At 40.2% G+C, this 22266-nt stretch overlaps 1 protein-coding gene across 1 annotated transcript in view; it reads left to right on the plus strand.

Moving 5' to 3' along the window:
* CACNA1F (calcium voltage-gated channel subunit alpha1 F) overlaps positions 1-22266 on the plus strand; it is a 4101209-nt gene that overhangs the window by 2170618 nt on the left and 1908325 nt on the right. The gene's annotated exons all lie outside the window — the stretch shown is intronic.

Consider the following 22266-nt stretch of genomic DNA (forward strand, 5'->3'; position numbering starts at 1 on the left):
TATTGTGCCACACGGTGGAAGTGGCGCATATTGCTAGCCAACTCCTCCTGAGATCTGGGGAAGTATATATACTCATGGGCATGTCGTAACATGGCATCCAGAAACTGGTGTAGTACCCTGGATGCTGATGCCTGTGAGATGCCCATTATATCCTCGGTTGGCCTTTGAAAGGTACCTGTTGCCAGTATTCGCAAGCTTACACATACCTTTGTGTCCACTAGGATGGGCTCCCCTCTGTTGTCTCTTGTTCTCAGGCGTGGCCGGCACAGCTCCACTATTTGCTGTAACGTGTCCCTGTCCACCCTGTAACGCTCTACTATCTCCAGGTCTTGCAGCCCCTGGTAGGTCACCCTTGGTCTGAACACTCTCCTTCTCCTCTGAGGCCTACGGTAGTTGTCGGCACCCTCCTCCGCAACTCCGTCTGTCTCTGTCACATGCCGATGCATCACGGCCACGGCGGCACCCAACATATACATTTTAAAAGTTCCCCGTGTGTTTACACCCTAAAGTGCAGCGTTTGGGAATACGTGCTGTGTGTTGTGTGCATTCACACTTTATACTGTTGTGCTGTGCACCCGGTGATGTCATTGGGTGTGTCTGTGCGGCCGTATCTGTGGATTATCTTCCGTGTTTTACCGTTGCAACTGCAACGCTGTTGCCTTTGGTGTTGCATTACACTTGCCTGCATTGGCTTAGCTTTGCACCTTACCTTACTGTTTCTGCACGTTGCACCTACTATTGCCTGGGGTGCATCCTGCAGGCACATGGCATATCATGCAATTTGTCTGCCGCCGTTATGCTACCTCTGTACTTGGCTGTGCTATATCGCTTCTTTGCTCTTTGCATTTCTGCTACATCCCCTACTTTGTTTACATTCATATGCCTCCCCTTTCCCGTTTTGCGGGATTCTGCATGCAGAATTGTCAGCTGCCGCCGATTGCCCTTCGTGGGTTGATTGGTGTTGATTGCTCATTACGACTCCAATTACACTGCTTCCGCATTTCCTCATATTCTCCGCATCACCTTCCTGTAACCATGGTTGTTGACGGGCCGGCCGTCACATGACTGGGTTGGGGAACGTAGTCATCCTCGTGCATATGCATCTGTGCGCGCATTGTGTACTCTCAGCGCATCTATTTCCTCACACGCCGGTCCTGATGCTATGATGTGCATTGTACAGCCCATGTTTGCTGGGCTCCAATGTGCTTCCTCCTACTGTGGCACACCCCTCTGCGATTGACATGTATTCCCTCTAAGCCACTCCTCGGTGTATTACCGCTGCGCCGTTTGGTGCAGCTTTACGCCGGCGGAGGTTTTGCGATTCAGTATTATCTGCCTCATTTGCATGGCATTGACTACTAATACATGGTTACGGCGCCGGACACCGCCGCCAATCCTTGGCAACCCTTGGACTGTGGTTGTGGCTTTCCATGCATACTATGGTGTATTGTGGCTGTGATGCTGATGTATCTTATAGTGCTCTTTTATGACATTGTCATATTATTTCATTGTTCCGCACCTTCCGCGGACATGTCCTTGGGTTCTGCTGTGGTTTTTGCGTACATACCATTTATGTCATTATTTACATTTCCTGCATATTTTCTTTTGACATTCTCGGTATCTTTCCACATTGGCATGTTGCACCAGTATGACACCTGACGTTGGCAGCCTTCCGTTACTCCTATGTCATGTTTGGATATTTGTAAACCGTTATTTTTGGTTTACATTGCCGTGCCCTTATGCTACGCCTGCGCCACTTCGTGAATCGCTACTTGCCTTCATTTGCATGGTGCAACACCGCACATGGGGTGTTTAACATACCGACGCCGGTGGCGGCGCAACTCTGGCGCACGCCGGTAGTGCACGTGGAATTGGGATGTACCTGAATCGCTCGGCGGCCATGTCTGGCGTTGTGGCGCCTACGCCATGCGTGCGCCTGGCGCAAGGTTCATGAATCCCGGGGATAATCTTCTGTTTCAGGATGAATCCTGCATATTTTGACTTTTTCTTGAGGTAAATACGTAAATATGTTTATTTTTCCACTTTGCTGAGTAGGCCGAGAGGTCTGTTAGCGTTGTGATGTCCCATTACCCACAATTCCATGCAGCTACAATGTGTTTGCAATAACCTTTCACCTTTCAACTCATTTCATCATCTAAATGACCTAGGAGCCCCAGTGCGTTACTGGGAATGGATCTAATGTAAACAAGACATTACAACACTGAAAAAGGACATTAGACTATTTGCCAAGTATACTGACAGAATCTGTGCAGCAGAATGTAAGCAGATAGACTGATGTTTAGTTACTTTCTGTGCTAGAGAGTGTTGAAGTTAATGCAGTTATTTTAAAGAGGCAATGCAGAATGTTATTTCAAATAATGTGCTTGAACTTTTTAAACTGATGATTAGGTGGAATATAACATATTTTTTCTCTTAATCTTAATTATTAGGTGAAACCTTCCTATACTCATGTTTATACAAAGCTGTGAGATATACATAAAGAAAAGACTGAAAATTATTATATTAGATAGCAGCTGCATACTCATATATGCTGTGGCAAAATTACATTTATGATGATATGATGTTGGTCTTGTACCAAAAACAAATATGATTTATTTGATGAACGCCTTAAGGTAAAATATGCAATAGGAATGTGTACTTGTTTTATTTTTTTTTTCTCTAGGAAAAGTGAACAGAGTTTACAAGATATTGTAGAATTTATATATACAGTTGAAGCATTTTTAATTTTTATTTTTATATTTATCTTTATTAGGCTGTAATACTAAGCAAAATGCATGTGTGTGTATATATATATATATATATATATATATATATAGAGAGAGAGAGAGAGAGAGAGAGAGGAAAATAAAACTAAAAGTTAGATATTTGTAATACACATGTATTGAAGGTGAAAGATAGATACAATATTATATTGTTGTTAGAGTGGCAGCAGTACTGTTTAATAATGCCAGTCTAGTATTTTTTTCTCTTCTCTTTTGGTGTTCATAGATCTAGCTCATATGAATATACTGCATTGTATTTTTTCTTTTTTCTTTAGTTTGTTTGTATTAGTCAGGCATTTGCATGTAATTATAAATGCACCTTATAACTTGATATAGCTTAAAAACAAAATGACATAGGGATGTTTTATTATTTTTTTTTATATATATATATATATTTTGGGGGGGGCTTTCAGGGCTTGTATAGAAGAGTTAAGGACCTTATTTAGAGTTTTAGTATATTCCTTTGGTTTGGTTATAAGGCTATCCAAAATATTTTGATTACATTTACTAATATAATACATAGGTTTAAAATGGTAAGATATTTCAAATTGATTCTGAATACGGGTACAGGGAGGCTGCTATGCAGAGTTGATGCATATGGTTGTGTACGTTTGGAAAATAATTGGTAATTTTGACATTCCTCTGCTCTATAAGACTTACACCCAGACTCAGTCACAAAAATCCTTTGATTTTAGAAGTTTTGTTTATCTAACATTACAGATGGGTGGTTAGGCACACAAAGGGGCGGTAGGAAAATAGAAGTCACTATGCGGAAAATACTAACACTAATACACAACAGTATGTATTTATATTATCACATTGCTTATTGTGCTTTATTATCACTAATCAACAAATATTTTTACACTTTCAGAAAGGATATCTTTAGATTTGTGGAACGTTAAGGGAATTTCAGACAAAAGTAAATGGAATCTAGTCATGCATGTTATATATCAAAGTAAAACAATGATAACCTTTCTTCAAGAAACTCACCTGATCTCACAACTCTGGGACAGGGAGAGAAAAAGTAAATGGGTCAAGCATATAATAGCTGCTGGACACAATTCTACTTCCAGAGGGGTTGCATTATAAACAAAGCCTATCAAGGAGAAACTGTTTCCATGAAGACTGACTTGAATGGTAGATGGGCTATGTTTACCTCAAATTTCCATAGCATAAATAAACCTTTCCTTTTCCTAAATATATATAGTCCCTGCTCTAACCAGCAAACATTTATTTATGAAATCTTTAACTTACTTATTGAATTTCCTAATCATTTATATATAATCGGGGGAAATTGGAATGCAGCAATGGAACCTGTCAAAGATAGATCCAATAAAGAAACCAATTAACCGCATGTCATAAATATAGCTCTTAGTGAATTACAAAATACTTTTGAGCTATTTGATCCATATGAGAATTTCCAACATGACAAAACAATATCCAGATATGTCTTCTTTTCTACGTCTCATAAATCTTGGTGTAGAATAGACGCCTTCCTAATCTCTCAGTTCTTTTGGTCGTATAAGCTAAAATACAGCATTTCACCTAGATCTATCTCGGATCATTCTAAAATTAATATATTCATAAACCTGCTAAATTTCAGCCAAAACATATCTTATTTTAATAAGTGGACTTTAAACTCAAAAATTATTCAGAAACAAAAAGTAGCTAAAGAGATAAACAGTATACTCAATCAGTTAGATGAAGAAATCATAGTTACTCCAATACCTTATGATAAGCAATGGGAAGCTGCAAAAGCAGTTATTAGAGGTGTCATAATTCAAAAATCTGCCTGGTTTAAGAAAAAATATAACAGTACCAAAACCACAGTAGAACCGCAAATTGAGTCAGCAGAACTACAATTACAACAAAAATATTCAAAAGAATTAGAGGAAAAATGTATGGAATGGCAAAAACAACTACATAAGCATTACTTAGAAAATGTAACTTTTTTAGAAAGCAGGTCTTTATATCAGTACTCAGAATGGGCTCAAACACCCTCAAGATTTCTAGCCAGGCTAATAAATATTAAGAGTGGCCCACCAAAAATTAAAGAATTACATTATGGAAGACATAAATTTCAGGAAAACCAAGAAATATTAAATGTATTTGAGAACATATATAAAAGGCTGTACAACATGCACTTACCACCCTCAAATGACAAATTTAATGAGTTCATTCAAAATTTTAAATTTCCATAAGTTACACATGAACAACAAAAATTTTTAGGGGCACCACTACACCTAACAGAGATAAAAGAAGCAATAACAAATCTCAAGCCAGGTAAATCTACAGGACCTGACAGATTTACCTCTGAATTTTATAAAATATTCTGAGATCCGGTCTCTAAAATCCTACTTAAAGTATATAACTATATAATACAACATGAGATAACAGACTTATATATAAATAATTCTAAGACCATCCTTCTACTTAAACCGAATTATGTCCCGATGGATCCCACTAATTATAGACCAATAGCCCTCATAAATACTGACTTTAAAATCTTTGCTCAAATTTTAGCCAACAGGTTGAAGAATATACTTCCCTCTATTATATCACATAATCAGTTAGGTTTTATGGTATATAGCCAAACAAGTGATAACACTCTGTTACTAGACACAGCTATCAAATTCTAAAAACAGATAAACATCCCAAATACTTTATTGCCGCAGATGCTAGTAAGGCTTTCGACAGAGTAAATTTAAACTTTTTATTTAATGTTATGCCGTGGTGCTGTGGTAGCGTTGTTGCCTCACAGTAAGACGTTGTCCTGTTCGATTCTCAGCTAAAAGCATCTTCTGTGTGGAGATATGCGTGAATGGGCGTACCTTCATTGAAGGTTGTACGTCAGAGCTGGCAACTCGGTACGTAAAAATCTATTGCTAATCATTAGCAGACCGGAGTTCAGCTGTGGCGACCCCTAACCGGGAAAAGCCAAAAGATACAACATTTAACGTTATGCCTTTATTTGGTTTTCCTAAAGAATTTATTAATAAAGTTAAGGTTTTATATCAGATGGCCTCAACTTCCATTCAGGTTAACAATAATAAAACAAAACCTATCCCCATTTCAAATGGCATGAGACAAGGGTGTCCACTTTCTCCTTACCTCTTTAATTTATACCTAGAACCCGTACTTCTTTATATATCACAAAAATCTTTTCTACACATTCCAAAAGTATTAAATACTAACATTATATATTCTGAATTTGCTAACGACTTAAATATATACTTACAACTCCCCACAACAGATCTTCCTAAAATACTGACAGCCATTGAAAAAGTCTCAGAGATTTCAAATTACAAACTAAATCCTAACAAATCCCAACTTTTCCCACTAAATCCCATAGGACATATGCACTTTTACTTCCCGGAGAGCAAAATAAAGATAACTTATCAACTAAAATACTTGGGGGTAATATATTCTCCCACTTTTAGTGACATTATTACAAATAACTTAACCCATACCTGGAATACTATTGAAAATTATATGAACAGGTGAAAAAATATGAATATGTCTTTGTTATCAAAAAGCAGTATCGTTAAGATGAACATGCTGCCAAGAATTATTTTCCAAATGAACGCTACTTTCACAGTTATACCTCAACATTTTTTTATAGACATGGAAAGAAGTATATCCAGATTTATTTGGTATCCTAAATCTACTAGAATCAAATATGAAAAGCTTATACTTCCCAAATCTAAAGGTGGATTAGAGTTACCTGATTTTAAATTATATTACAGTATTATCCAGGCATATAGACTATGTCAAATCTTAAATTATGAATCAAACACAAACATATGGTCCCCCTTATGGTCTAGAATTTGGTATGAACAAATTAAGACACTTGGGTGCAATTCTAGGGCTCTCCTATTCTTAAACTTAAACCAAAACTCTGTTTATGTTAAGAATTTACATCCACTTATTAAACAAATTGTTTTAACTACTCAAAAGCTCTTTTCATCTGTACAATTATTAAATGCCCTCCTTCTACTGCAACCTATACACCTTAATCTTAATTTGCTACTAAAATAATAAATTGATAAACTTGCAAGAGTATCCCTTAATAAGAGATATTACAGTATGGGAAATTTATAAATGGAAGGAATGTGGTATTACACAATTATGAGAGCAATTAAATCTCCCAAAGAAATATGTAATTATTACAAACTCACTCAAACACCTTGTAAACACTAAATTTCATACTGAAAATTTTGATAAACAAGATACTAATTTGTCCCAGTTAATTCTAAAAAAATCTAACTACCAAGGGAAAAACAATCTCTAGAGTCTATAAACTTATAAATGGTATAAAACATCAGAATTGTACTTTATTCTCCTCATACTGGCAGAAGAAAAGCCCACAAATTACTGAACAAAATAAAAAAGATGCCATCGAAAACACTCTTAAATTCATTGCGTTCAAAAAGTTATTCTACACTCAACTTATGATTAACAATAATGCATACTTTACCCCTCAAAAATTAGTAAATTTAATAAGAAATACTCACCTGAATGTCCTCGCTGCAAGAAACAACCAGCAGACATTCTACATATTATGTGGGAATGTAATAAAGTTCATAAGTTATGGTGTTCACTAAGGGCAAGACTAGAGAAAATGGGCTACCAAAAAAGTACTTTATCCTGGGAAACAGTTATACTGCACATAAATATGAATAATCTTCCCAGAGTCTTACAGCTTGTCCTCACCACCATATGTTCTCTAGTCAAATTCTATATTACAAAGAATTGGACTATTGCAACCCCACTCACATGGGAAGGTTTTAGAAATGTAGCAATCAAATACATTGCCTCCCATAAGCTACTATATGTTACTAAGAAACGTAAATATTACCAAGAGTATTGGTATACTTATTAGATTTCATTCTCAAGAGGTAAAAATATTAAATCTAAAGGTGAAATATGCAATATATGTAAGACAATCAATAAGGATATACTTAGAACCTTTTTAACTTTGTCATTTTTTAAATATTTGCATAGATAAGTTGATTAAAAAACCACATACCCTATATAAAGAGGTTTTAGTTTGACTTTCCCTAGTATATGTATTAAACAACTAATGGTACTGTTTTATTCTTCTTATCACTGCAGAATATGTGGTTAGTACAAAAACTGGATTTCTGAAGTGACTTCTTTGTATATATTGTATATAGGATGTTATATTTTGTTGTATATTGTGTGTGTATCTTATTGTATAATGTCTTATATGTTGTAACCTAAAAAACTGCAGTAAAGACATTTTTGAGAAAAAAAAAGGAAGTATGGAAACAGACAACACACATCTATTGTTATGGTAACTTTTGTTTATTGTGCAGGAAACTGCTAAACAGTTTTCTTCCGCATTTAGAATGTATTTAAAATAAAGACACCACTTTACAAAAACAATTCTTAGAACAGAGTAGATTTGCATCTCTGCAGCCTTAGGAAATAGAAAAGCTGTGTTATTATCTCAGTTTACTTGGGGGGGGGGTGAATGTTCATAGGGGATGTGGAAGGAATTAAAGGGCCAGAAATTCTAGAAGTAAACATGCAAGACTGTGTGCCTGTACTGAACAATACAGAGCAGATATTTATATACATATAGGCGTGTGTGTGTGTGTGTGTGTGTGTGTGTGTGTGTGTGTGTGTGTGTGTGTGTGTGTGTGTGTATGAATTTATATATATATATATATATATATATATATATATATATATATATATATATATATATATATATATATATATAATGTGTGTGTGTGTGTGTGTAAAAAGATCTTTCAATTTTTCCTATGCTAAACTCTTTACACATAGACACTACATTGTAATTTGACGTACTTTAGAAACTAATGTATATATTGTACATTACACTCCTTGACTATACATTGCACTTTGCTTGTTCACTGGCACATATAAACTTAAAACAATATAGAGATTTGTGTTTTAGATTATATGTATTACACCAGTTTGTTTGTTGCTAATTGGACCAACAGTTATTACATCAGACATTAAGTGTTCTATGTAATTGTACTTTGTTCTGTCTTTAAATCTGGGACTGACCCTAAGGATACAAAATCTGACTGAAAGCTTATTGATTTTATTTTACGAAAAATTTTGATTTTATTTGACTTAATCAATTTATATATTGTTTCAGCTGAATTGGCAACCCAGACTTTTTTTTTGCTTCTTGACCTCCATTCAACCAGTCCAAAACTCATTTTCATCCTTAAACCCAGTACATATCAGAATTCACTCTCAAAGTACTGATGCTTTTACTGGTTAAAGGTAATATTAAAATTATGGAAACTATCTTTGTGGAATGATTTTTAAAAAATCCAAAGGAAACAAACAACAGCAACTAGGATGAATGGTCCATTTAGAAAGAACCAAAACGTTATCAAAATAAAATAAAATGAAATGAACTGAAACACAGCCAGGGTAATAGCATTTATTAGATGATTAGTGCTTTCACAGATATACCACCCGCTTCATCGGACCAAACAGAATAAAACTGAAAACCATGATTTAATGCACTTTAAAAATCAGAAGACGGATGAAAACAATGTATCAATGAAAAATACTAGCATGTCACTGGTAACAGTGTAACTGACTGTTCTGCAAAACCTCTCTTAAAGATACATGCACTTAAAGCTACTATTTTCTCCACTAATTAAATGTACAAGTTTATACTTTGAAACACAGTGTTATAATCATATTAAGAACAGCCTAGTAAAAAGCCACTACCAAAAACTAACAGACACTATCGTACTAATAAATAGTGCTCTAATAAATATGTACACACCTATTCAAATGTAGAATATTTACGTAATTTCAAATACTCATTAATGTAATGAATCAAGCTTCTACAAAACATGTGAGCATCTATACAGACATAAGAATTGTAACTGTTGTAAAGATACCTAACTATAAGCTAACTAAAAATAAGTCAAGCATTCAGTACGAACAATGTACCTAGCAAAAATAAAATATAAAGTGTGCATCTGTGCAGAAAAAAATCATAACGGCAGTGGAGATTCCTAGCTGTAAACTAACTGAAAAGTAGGTAAGCATTAAAATGCGTGCAATTTACTTAACAGGAGTAACATGCATACATCTAAGTATTATATTAGAAATAAAAAAGCATATCTCTAAGAATCATATTAAAAATAAAACATCACAAACCAAATGAATATGTTATATTGGCACTCTATCATAGTAAACCAATGGAATCGACTTATACAAGCAGACATGAATAGACCATGTGAAGGAAAATGCAGAACTGCAGAAATCAGGAATATACATATGAAATTTTTCTGAATACTACAGTATAAACAAACATCCTATTATGATAAAATATTGAAATCAGGTATCACAAACAGACATGAAAAAAGTAATGTATTAAGAAAAGTGCAATGCAGCTAAGAATCACCTGTCCTACACCACTGATATCCAAGGGCTGCAGAAATAATGATGAATGATGATAAGCTATTTAAATAAACGTCCAACTTTTAATGCAGGTTTCAAGGGCATACTACCATTCAGCCCTTTATTACTGTCAGCTTGGAGCCTAAAAATCCATTTGATTTCATGCAGTTCAGTAATGTTTCTAATATAATGGCTTGGACTTGATTGTAATATTATTAAGATGTTCCCTGAGCCTATCTCTGAAATGCCTATTAAATTTGCTGTTTAAGACTCATGAATCCTGTCTTCCTGTCGATTTCCACAGTGCCTCATGTCTTTGTTCGCCCCTACTGTCTTTTAGTGTCCCTTTATGTACATTTGACCAGCAGTCTGCCTTACTCTATTCTCACCTGTACTAAATATTCTTATTCATGATTTTTTAATATTTTTCTGAAAACTTCTTCCTCTTCTAAACACTAATATTGCCTGTGAATACATGCATTTCTCCAAGTCATACCACAGTTGTATAAATCATGCAACTCACTCACCTGATGTTCAGCGTGCGTACAGCTGCAGTCATAACAGATGGGGTTTTCCTGCCGTCAGGTGGGTCCTCGGTCGGCCGAATTCCAAAGTCTAGGTCCGGCGTCGGATGTCGTCGCTTCTTCCCTTACGTCAGTGCGACAGGAGTATAAAAGAACCAGCCAACGCCATTTTCTTCAGTCTTTCTTGCCACACGGTGCCCAAAGCAGAAGCAGTTTGCAAGTGCCGGTCGGCCAGCTCCTGAGATTACGAATATTTTTCAACCGAAGTCTTCTTGAAAGCTAAGTACCCCGTTGGGGAAACTTTTCTTGCCTCAGACCGATGTCAGACAAAGTTAATAATTGCATTTCATGTGGGAAGCAAATACCGCATAAGGATTTCCATTCCCTCTGCATTCCTTGCTTAGGCCCAGACCACGACGTCTCAGCCTGTCGTTTTTGTGCTACATTCAACAGACGCACTATTAAGCGTGGGGCGGAGTTTGCCCAACACTATTTTGGCAAAAAGTTTAATTACATTATGTCGTCGGATACTCCGACTCCAATTTTGAGTAAAAGACGAAAAGATAAGGACCGACATACGAGGTCCGCGACTTCTACCGACACCACACTAAAGCCGACTACAGGTGCTCCAGTTCTCAGCGAGGCGCCTACGCAGCCCCTGACTACCGATGACACTTCATTAGCGGTGTCTTCTGTGCTCGAGGTCGCAGGCTCTTCGGTCCACACCCCGACTACAGATACCGAAGCCACTCTTGGCGGGGAAACTCAGAGTTTAGACAGGCCTACCACCTCTCAATGCCTATTAAATTTGCTGTTTAAGACTCATGAATCCTGTCTTCCTGTCGATTTCCACAGTGCCTCATGTCTTTGTTCTCCCCTACTGTCTTTTAGTGTCCCTTTATGTACATTTGACCAGCAGTCTGCCTTACTCTATTCTCACCTGTACTAAATATTCTTATTCATGATTTTTTAATATTTTTCTGAAAACTTCTTCCTCTTCTAAACACTAATATTGCCTGTGAATACATGCATTTCTCCAAGTCATACCACAATTGTATAAATCATGCAACTCACTCACCTGATGTTCAGCGTGCGTACAACTGCAGTCATAACAGATGGGGTTTTCCTGCCGTCAGGTGGGTCCTCAGTCGGCCGAATTCCAAAGTCCAGGTCCGGCATCGGATGTCGTCGCTTCTTCCCTTACGTCAGTGCGACAGGAGTATAAAAGAACCAGCCAACGCCATTTTCTTCAGTCTTTCTTGCCGCACGGTGCCCAAAGCAGAAGCAGTTTGCAAGTGCCGGTCGGCCAGCTCCTGAGATTACGAATATTTTTCAACCGAAGTCTTCTTGAAAGCTAAGTACCCCGTTGGGGAAACTTTTCTTGCCTCAGACCGATGTCAGGCAAAGTTAATAATTGCATTTCATGTGGGAAGCAAATACCGCATAAGGATTTCCATTCCCTCTGCATTCCTTGCTTAGGCCCAGACCACGACGTCTCGGCCTGTCGTTTTTGTGCTACATTCAACAGACGCACTATTAAGCGTGGGGCGGAGTTTGCCCAACACTATTTTGGCAAAAAGTTTAATTACATTATGTCGTCGGATACTCCGACTCCAATTTTGAGTAAAAGACGAAAAGATAAGGACCGACATACGAGGTCCGCGACTTCTACCGACACCACACTAAAGCCGACTACAGGTGCTCCAGTTCTCAGCGAGGCGCCTACGCAGCCCCTGACTACCGATGACACTTCATTAGCGGTGTCTTCTGTGCTCGAGGTCGCAGGCTCTTCGGCCCACACCCCGACTACAGATACCGAAGCCACTCTTGGCGGGGAAACTCAGAGTTTAGACAGGCCTACCACCTCTCAAGGTGTCTTCAGGCCTACTTCTTCTTTTTCCATTAAGGCTTTCACTAAATCTAAAGCAGCCATGCATACCAAAAGACAAGCTCCACAGGGCCCCTCTCAAGGCCCCATGCCTATAAAGCAGATGCTCAAAATGGCTGAGGATTTGATTACTCTTATCAGGGGTTCTCAACCCCCCTCGGACAAAAGGCCCAGAGTGGAGGAAGAATACCCTTCCTCGGACCAGGCCTCCATTACTTCAGAACATTATGAAGACCAGGAACATTCATACTCCCCTTTTGAAGATTCTGATGCAGAGGAGTCCATTCCCTCTGTCTCCCCCCCTGAGGACTACTCTTTTGGGGAAACCTTACATACCTTGAGGGAACACTTCCACTGGGAAGGCCAAGATTACTCAGACTCCAAGAAAAGGCTCAGGGATTTCCTTTTGCTCCCTCAGCACAGGCCTCTGACTATCCCTCCTGTCTTAGACATACTAGATGATGTGTATTCTGAGGCCAGCCTTAACCCAGATTCTTTACCTCCGGCTCCAGTCAAGCCTGACAGGTATTACCGGGTTCCTGATTCACACCAATTCCTATACAAAAGCCATGCGGCTGACACAGAAACTATTTCACAGGGTCCCAAGGGAATTAAGGCTTCCACTGCCAATAATCCATTACCTTCAGAGAGAGATTCCAGAGCTTTAGAAAGGTGGGGGAAAAAGGTATACACCTCGGCCACCTTAACCATGAGGGCATTAAGCTGTCAGTTCCATATGTTAAAGTATCAACAGTTTCTGTTATCTCAGTTGAAAAGCAAAATGTCACAACCTGAACAACCAGACTTGAAGGAGTTGCAGGATTTGTTGCATAGTGCAGAGCAAGTGGGTAAACATACCTTGCAATGTGGTTTTGATGCTTTAGAGGCCTCATGTAGAGCTGCTGTTACAGGATCAGTCATACGTAGACATGCTTGGTTCAAAGAGCAAACCTTACCAGATCATGTCAAAGCTAAATTACTAGATGCACCTCTTCAAAAAAATGTATTGTTTGGTGTTAAAGCTGAGGCGGTATTAAAGAAAATGGAGGAAAAGGCAAAATCAATGCAAACAGTGAAAGATTTCCTACAGATACAACCTCCACGTTTCAGTAGAAAGTGGCCTTCAAAAAATTGGTCCTTTCCAGCCACGGACAGACCTCAAAGAGGTAGATACAGGTGGCTGAGGGGTAGAGGGCAATCTCAAGGATCATTTAGAGGCAGACAATGGCAAGCACCTACACCAAGAGGTGGTGAGGATAGTTCACAGCCATTCAGAAAGCAGAACCAATGACTTTCCCCTTTGCATGCCAAGCAAGGCTCAAATGGCAGCACCTTTAGGCGGAAAACTGACATTATTTTCTAAAAATTGGCATATTGTCACAAAAGACAAATGGATCCTGGACATTATAGACAGAGGCTACATATTCCACTTTCACACCCTTCCAAAAATGAGAGGCATGCCAAACCTGCCACACAATCAAAGGGCAGAGGCACAAAAACAAATGTCATATCTCATGGACATGAAAGCTATTCAAAAGGTACCTGCACAAGAACAGGGTCAAGGTTTTTATTATAGACTATTCCTAGTACCAAGGAAGGGCAAAGATTGGAGACCTATTTTGGACCATCCATCCTAAACACATATTTACTTGTACCAAAATTCAAGATGCTCACATTACAGCAGCTTCTTCCCATGCTGGGCAAGGAGTCTTGGCTGGTAACATTGGACCTCAAGGAGGCATACCTGCATGTCCCAGTCAGACAAGATTGCAGAAGATACCTCAGATTTCTTGCAGGTTCAACCCATTATCAATTCTCTGCATTGCCCTTTGGCTTATCTACTGCGCCCAGAGTGTTCACGAAATGCCTGGCATCAGTAATTGCCTTCTGCAGACTTCAAAGGATACAAATATACCCATATTTGGACGACTGCCTGATCCAAGCGGACAGCAAACACATACTTCTGAAAGATCTGGCGTTTGTAATAATGTTGCTGAATTCTCTGGGATACACAGTCAACAAAAAGGAATCAAGGCTAATACCCTCTCAAACAATAATTTTCCAGGGTGCCAGCTTGAATACAAATACCCAGATGGCCTACCTCATGCCAGAGAAACAAGGACAACTAACTCAATACTTGCAACCTTCACCAGGCTGACTGCAAGGAAAATCCTGCAGGCTCTGGGATTCATGGCATCTTGCATCCTGCTAATCCCATGTGCAAAGCTGCATATGAGGAAACTTCAATGGTACCTAAACAACTTATGGTCTCAACACAGCCACAGTTTGGAAACAATTACACCACTGATTCCATGGCTTCAAAAGGAATTTCTGTGGTGGGCTCAAGCATGCCAAAGAAACATAGGTCTCCCATTCTGCAAGCCTCAAGCAAATCAAGTCATCACAACAGACGCCTCGGACTACACCTAGGGGGCGCACATGACAGATCGGTGCATTCAGGGCAAATGGTTCCAAAAAGAAAAGCACCTACACATCAATCAAAAGGAAATGCTAGCAGTAATAAAGGCTATCATGGCTTTCAAAGACCTACTGCATCCAGGCCAGCTATTGATAAGGACGGACAACACCACAGTACTGTGGTACATAAACAAACAGGGAGGAACTCATTCATATCCCCTATGCAGGCTAGCCATGTCTCTTTGGAACATGGCTCTAGAATTACAAATCCAACTTCAAGCACAGTTCCTGCCAGGCAAGGAAAACACGCTGGCACACAACCTAAGCAGAAATATGACATATCCACACGAATGGAATTTGCATCCTCAAGTTTTTACAAAGATAATTCAGGCATGGGGAAGGCCAGACATAGATCTCTTTGCCACCCACAGAAATTACCAATTGACAAAATTCTGCTCAAGGACCTTTCATCCACAGGCCTGGAAAGTGGACGCACTCTCTTTCAGTTGGACAACAATGACAGGTTATGCCTTTCCACCTCTTCCTCTGCTGCCCAACGTTCTATTAAAAGCCAGAGCAAACAGACCAAAGATGATTCTCATTGCTCCGGACTGGCCAAGACAACACTGGTACCCACTCCTGAGGAGCCTGACGCATTCCCCACCATGGATCCTGCCTGTAATGCCTCTTCTACTGACTCAGCACAACTTCAAAACTCTTCACAGTCAGCTGAAAACATTCAATCTAGCCACATGGAGGATTCCTTAAATTCACAACAGACCCTACTCTCCAAAGAGGTGCAGGATGTCATTTTGGAGGCCTGAAGGCCTTCTACTAGAAAAGCCTACTCCGCAAAATGGAAACGGTTTTGTGCCTGGAATCAGAAAAAGGGTCAGAATCCTGGAATACTGAATTTACCTCAAATATTACAGTACCTAGCTGAGATGCTAAGCAGTGGACTTTCATTCTCCTCCATCAAAATCCATGCCTCAGCCATTTCTGCAGAATACAACACTGATCCTCCTTTATTCTCTCACCCTCTCTTAAGACAGTTCCTCAGAGGGGCTAAGAACATAAAACCCCCAAGGAAGCAACCAGTACCTGCTTGGGACCTCAATTTCATTCTAGAAAAACTGACCCTGCCTCCTTTTGAGCCAGCTGCTTCAACAGAACTGCAATATTTGTCATGGAAAACAGCATTCCTTCTGGCTATCACCTCAGCACGCATGGTTTCGGAACTACAAGCCCTCATGGCTGTGCAGCCTTTCATCATTTTCCATCAGGACAGAGTTTCCTTACGAACCAATCCTTCCTTTATGCCAAAGGTAGTATCCAGGGTAGCCTTGAATCAAGCTATCCACTTAACTACCTTTTACCCTAATCCACAAAACAAAGGGGAGAGACTACTACATTCATTGGACATTCACAGACAGCTCCGTTATTATTTGGACAGAACAAAGCCTTTCAGAAAATCAGAGCAACTCTTTGTGTCCTATGCTACAGGTGCTCAAGGGAAGCCTATTTCCAAACAGACAATCTCAAAATGGATAGCCCACTGCATACGCTTTTGTTACTCTTTTCATGGTAAAACTGTACCTACAGGCATCAGATCTCACTCCACAAGGGCCACAGCTACCTCTGCAGCTTTCCTCAGGGGGGTTCCTACCAAAGATATTTTGGAAGCAGCCACTTGGAGTTCTGTACATACTTTCTCCAAGCACTATCACCTACCACTATACTCCAAATCTAGAGTGGGCTTTGCCACTGCAGTCTTGCAGGGCATCCTGGCTCCTCCTAGTTCCACTTAGTGCCTACCACCCCTTTTTTAGCTTTGGGATTCTACCCATCTGTTATGACTGCAGCTGTATGCACGATGAACATAGTACAGTTTTGTACCTACCATAAATGTAGATGTTCGAGTGCTAATACAGCTGCAGTCCAGGTTTCCCTCCCTCCTTCCCCTCTTGGGACAGGCCTAATGGCTAACACCTCCTCATACAACCTGATTGGGGTATTCTTTTATGGTGTATTTGCTTGCAACTACTGTTTTTTGATTATTTTGCATTGCATTATTACATAAATTTATGTTTTGCCTTCCTTCTGGGGGCACATGACATCTGGGGCAAGAAAAACTGAAGAAAATGGCGTTGGCTGGTTCTTTTATACCCCTGTCACACTGACATCAGGGAAGAAGCGACGACATCCGACGCTGGACCTAGACTTTGGAATTCGGCCGACCGAGGACCCGCCTGACGGCAGGAAAACCCCATCTGTTATGACTGCAGCTGTATTAGCACTCGAACATCTACATTTATGGTAGGTACAAAACTGTACTTTCTCTTTCATTGTCTCCATCTCCTGCCACTCATCCTGATTTTGTGCATCAGTGATCCTTTTCTCAGTCCAGTTAGAAAGACGCCCATCCCACTGAACTATCTTTTCACAATTTTGGCAAGTTTTTACAGTTTGATGATGATTTGCTTATAGCTATGCACTGATAAGTGGGCTAAAGATTGTAGTTTGTCTTGAGCTTTTAACAGCTTCTGCATTACCTGGGCATGAACTCAGCATTTGCAAGTATAAGGGATTTTATGTTTCTGGGTTTTTAGACTGTGTTGAGAGAGATTCAAGGTATAGCAAACTAGATATATGCAGTAGTTGCTTAGTCTGCAGAATTTCAGGCTACTTCAGAATACAGTGCAATCCTCTTCTTGTTCACAGACTGCTTATTTTGACAGTTTACATTTCAGATATGCAGCACCTAAGTTTCTTAGATACATATGTAGGTCCTAGGCTATCATCTCTGGGGCCTATATAAGCCTAGCCAAAAAACGTCCATGGCTTTCGTCACCCAAGAAAGTTATTTTCCTCCTCCTCTGTCTAGCAGAGCCACAGAAGTGATCCTCGGGATGAATTTCCTATTTCCCATCTAATTGTCAAGATTTTTCTTAAAGAGGGCTAATGAGGAGCTTGGCTTGACATGAATGGGTAGTCTGTTTCAGAGCATGGGAAGTCTCTGGAACAGGAATCTATCCCTCCAGCATGTTCTATTTATAGTGGTGGCAAGGTTTAGGCCCCTGGAGCGTGTGGCTCAGACAGATTGGGGTTTCTTTAAGTGTAGCATGTCCAACAGATTTAGGTTTTACATGGCTTTGTATGTTAGGCAGAGGTCGCCTCTGAGTAGGCGATAAGTGACGGAGTAGAGTCTGTGGCCTTTCTAGTTGTTGTAGATGTCTAGTGAGGTACATGCCAAATGGGGCGTTGTACTTTGTAATCGATCTGATGATGGATGAGTTGAGAGAAACAATGACCTCTTTTTTTCTGGAGGTGAACCCCTTTGTGATGAGGTGTGCCACGACTACTGTGGCGATGCGATTATCAAAGGAGCGACTACTGTCAGCCTATGTCCCAAGGCCTCTTATCACACTTTTAAGTGTTTAGTAGGCTACCGCCTATTTGGTAGTTCATGGGTACAGTGTTTTTCCCAAAGAGGATGACAATGCACTTCTTGGCATTGAGCTTGAGGCCATGACTTTGATACCAAGCATCAGTCTCAGTGAGACCCCTTTATAGAATGTCCACATCATTAGGCGATTCTATTATGGCACCTAGTCTGCAGTCATCCGTGAACTTCATTAGCCAAAGACCTGTTATATTAGCCTGGACTTCTGAGAAGTAGATACCAAACAGGAGAGGACCCAGGACTGAGCCCTCTAGTACTTGTCACTGGTCTGAAGTTGTATTTGGAGTCGGCTACTTTCACAGTGTGGGTTCTCTCAGTGAGCCAGTTGGCCACCCATCTTCTGACATAGGGATTTATTCCCAGTCTAGTGAGTATATCTATAATTCCAGAGTGGAGGGTGGTGTCAAAAGCCTTGGTGAGGTCAACATAGGCTGTGTGCACCACCTTACCCTCGTCCATGGCTCTGGTGACTGCTTCAAAGAAGTCAGTCAGGTTTAGGAGACATGACCTTCCTTTTACAAACCCAAACTGAGTGGGGTCCAGAGTTTGGAGGTTATCTATGTCCTTGTTTATAAGCTCCAAGATGATATGTTCCATGGCCTTGTAGACCAGGCTTGTTAGGCTAATGGGGTGGTAGTTCCCGGGGTCTGTGGTGGCGCTCCCTTTGTGGAGTGGGATAACCATCGCTGTGCAGCATTCAGAAGGCATAAAGCTTGAAGTGAGGCTATGATTGAACATGGTACTTAGGTGGGTTTCCAGTTTGTGCAGAACGCAGCCTGGGATGTTGTCAGGTCCCATGGATGCTGTGTTCTTGGCTTTGGAGAGTGCGGTCTTTACATATGCAGCCATGATTACTGGGGCTTTGCATTCTTCCTGTATAGTGATGGGCCCTTTGGGGGGTGAGGGGGAGTGACGTTTGCACTGAACCTATCTGCTAGGATGTTGGCAATATCAGTTCGTTCTGTATATCTAGTGCCATTGTGCTGTAGCTCAGAGCAGATCTGAGTGTCGCCATTGAGATTCTTGACATAGCTGTAGAATGCTTTGTGGTTGTCTTTAGAATCAGTGGTGATTTTATTTTCACAACTAGCTTTGGAGGATTTTATGAGGGATCTCAGTTTCTTACTGAGGCTGACCAGGGAGTTCCCGCAATCAGAGGATTTTACTTTTTTTGCAACAGCTTCTTCCTTCTGTTGTAGAGTTTGTTTATGGCAGGGAACCACCAGATTGGCTTCCTTTCTTTGGAGGATAGCATCTTGGTTTTGTTAAAGTTGGCACAATGCATGCACTCGTGTATGTGCTTATACAGTGCATTTGTATAGGATTCAGCAGTTGTACCTCTATTTTCCGTCTGTATGGGTGTTGTGAAGCTTGCTACTTCTGTTTTAAGAAGCATGAAATTCGTTTTGGAAAAGTTTTTTACGGTGGTTTCCTTAATGAAGGGTGGGGGCTATTGATGTCTAGGGTGATTAGCTTTTGGATGGATCTGACCAGCGAGGAGTTGACCTCTGGCGTGGAACATCTGTTGCCCATATTGATAATAACCAGGTCCAGGATGTTGCTGCCCCTGTCGAGGGTATGGACAAGCTGATCCAGGGTGTTGGAATTTATGAATTCTAGAAAGCATTGACCAAATGAGTTAGTACATGAGTAGTTTTCCCAGTTGATCGTGGGGTAGTTGAAATCTCCCATTATTAAGCTATTGGGCTGTACCTTAATATTACCCAGTATATCAAGAAACATGGAGTGGGCATCCTGGGGCATGGCGGGGATCTGTAACAAGCTAAAACCTGGATTGCAGTCCTGCCCAGTGTTAGTTGCACTTCAATAATTTCGGCTGCATTATGTTGAGCAACTAGCCTGGAGGTGTGGATATCCTTAATGAATATGGACATGCCTCCTCCTTTAGTGTTTTGGTTCAGGTTAGGTGGCTGAAAGGTGTAGTATGAGTTATTACCTGGTAATGCAGGGGTGCTCTCTGGAGCCTTGAACCAGATCTCCGTCACTGCACCAATGTCGATGTTCTCCATTTTAAGGAGTGCCTCGAGTGAGTGCATTTTGAGGTTTAGACTTCTAGCATTGAGTAGCATTACCGTCAGATTTTGCTTGCTTATACCTGCTACACTGGTGACTTTGTTGTTTGAACCTTGCCTAAAAAAGGCACTATAGGGGTGGCAAGAGCCTTAGCCAGTATCCAGAATCCCAGGGGTGACAGGTGCAAGCCATCTCTGGCAAAGCATCGTGGTCTGTCGATCATGTTGTCCCAGGAAGACAGACACTGGACCCCCTTAAAATGACACCAGAAACTTAACCAGTTGTTGAAGTCAATCATTTTGTCCTTGTATTGTGGTATCATTTTGGGCGATGGCAGGATGCTACTCAGGGCTAGGGTCATACCTGCTTGGGCTATATGAGCCAAGAGCTCCTTCATGTGTCTTTTCCTGTAGTCCAGGGAGGTACGTCTCAGGTCACTCACACCATCATGGACAATGACAGTCATATTTGTACTTGTGAAGTGACCTGAGTGCTTGCGTTACGTGGCAGGTCCTGGCACCCGACAGGCAGTTGACAGTAACTTTCTCCTTGTTTAGCCTGGTGAGTGGGACATCAGTGTGCCTGACTATAGAGTCACTTATGACTAGTGTGTTGGGTACATTGTTTTGCCTTATGGGCACCCTGATTTTGTGGGCTGTGTGTCATTTGCGTAGTATTGGGGTGTGGTGGTTGCTTGTGTTTCAGCTTTGGAGTTTGTTGTTTGGGCAGATTTTTATTGAGAGCCTCCGCAAATGTAGGTGTGTGTTTTGTGTTACTATGTGTGGTTTTAGGTGGTGTAGATTTTGATGTACTATGTGTTGAGTGTGGTGTGGTGCAGGTGTTTACCTTCTTCTCTTGACTGTCTAGTACAGTCTTGGCTGGAGAGATCTTGGCTTCCAGTTTGGCTATATAAATGCATCTCTCACAGGTTGTAGTGTTGGGTGGTAGTAGGGAGAGGGTTGTCAGTGTACATGAGGCAATTGCTACATTGTCCCAAGATGCCCAGATTCATCAGGTGGACAGGGGAAAATACCGGGAGCTGCCCCTTAGACATGCCTGGGATAGCTGCTTATTAATTTAAGTACTAAAAACTGTTTTTCTCCTAACAAGTGAGGAAAGTTGAATGCTGCAGTAATTTGTAGATTATTTAGTGCTTGCCACAAATTTTGAACAAGTGCTGAGCACAAGGAAACATTTTTGAGTGCTAAAACTAGAAAACTGGCTAGTTCTAAGGGAAAATTAGAAGAGCAGACTTTCTGGCATTGGGAATAGTTTAGCCCTAATTAAACAATGCTGTGTGATGCTCAAAACATGCTATTTTTAAAGAGAAAGATGAAAGGGATAGAAATAGCCCAAAATGGCCAATAAAACTACAGATTCTGAGCTGAAACCACTCCTCCAGTGACAGATAGGCTGCTCAAAGCTCACCACTTTCACTGATAAACAGAGAAGCTTCTTTCTATCTTAGTAAGGTCTGGGCAACACAGAAACTACAAAACAGCCCAGAATTTAGCAAAATCTGAAAAACGGACTCTACTAGTTATAGAAAGGTGGGAAATAAGCAGAGTTAGGATTTTTTTCCAAAAATTAAAACAGATACAGTAAGACAAACACTTTTAAAGCAAAAAAAATAGCATCACACTTGAGTATGTAGTCCTCGACAGTTCAACAGTTAAAAAACACTTAAAAATGATCAGTTGTGCAAACAATATCAGAATTGAAAAAAACATT

This window comes from Protopterus annectens, chromosome 8.part0, assembly GCF_019279795.1.
Source record: "Protopterus annectens isolate FY-2018-M chromosome 8.part0, PAN1.0, whole genome shotgun sequence".
Taxonomy (NCBI): domain Eukaryota; kingdom Metazoa; phylum Chordata; order Ceratodontiformes; family Protopteridae; genus Protopterus; species Protopterus annectens.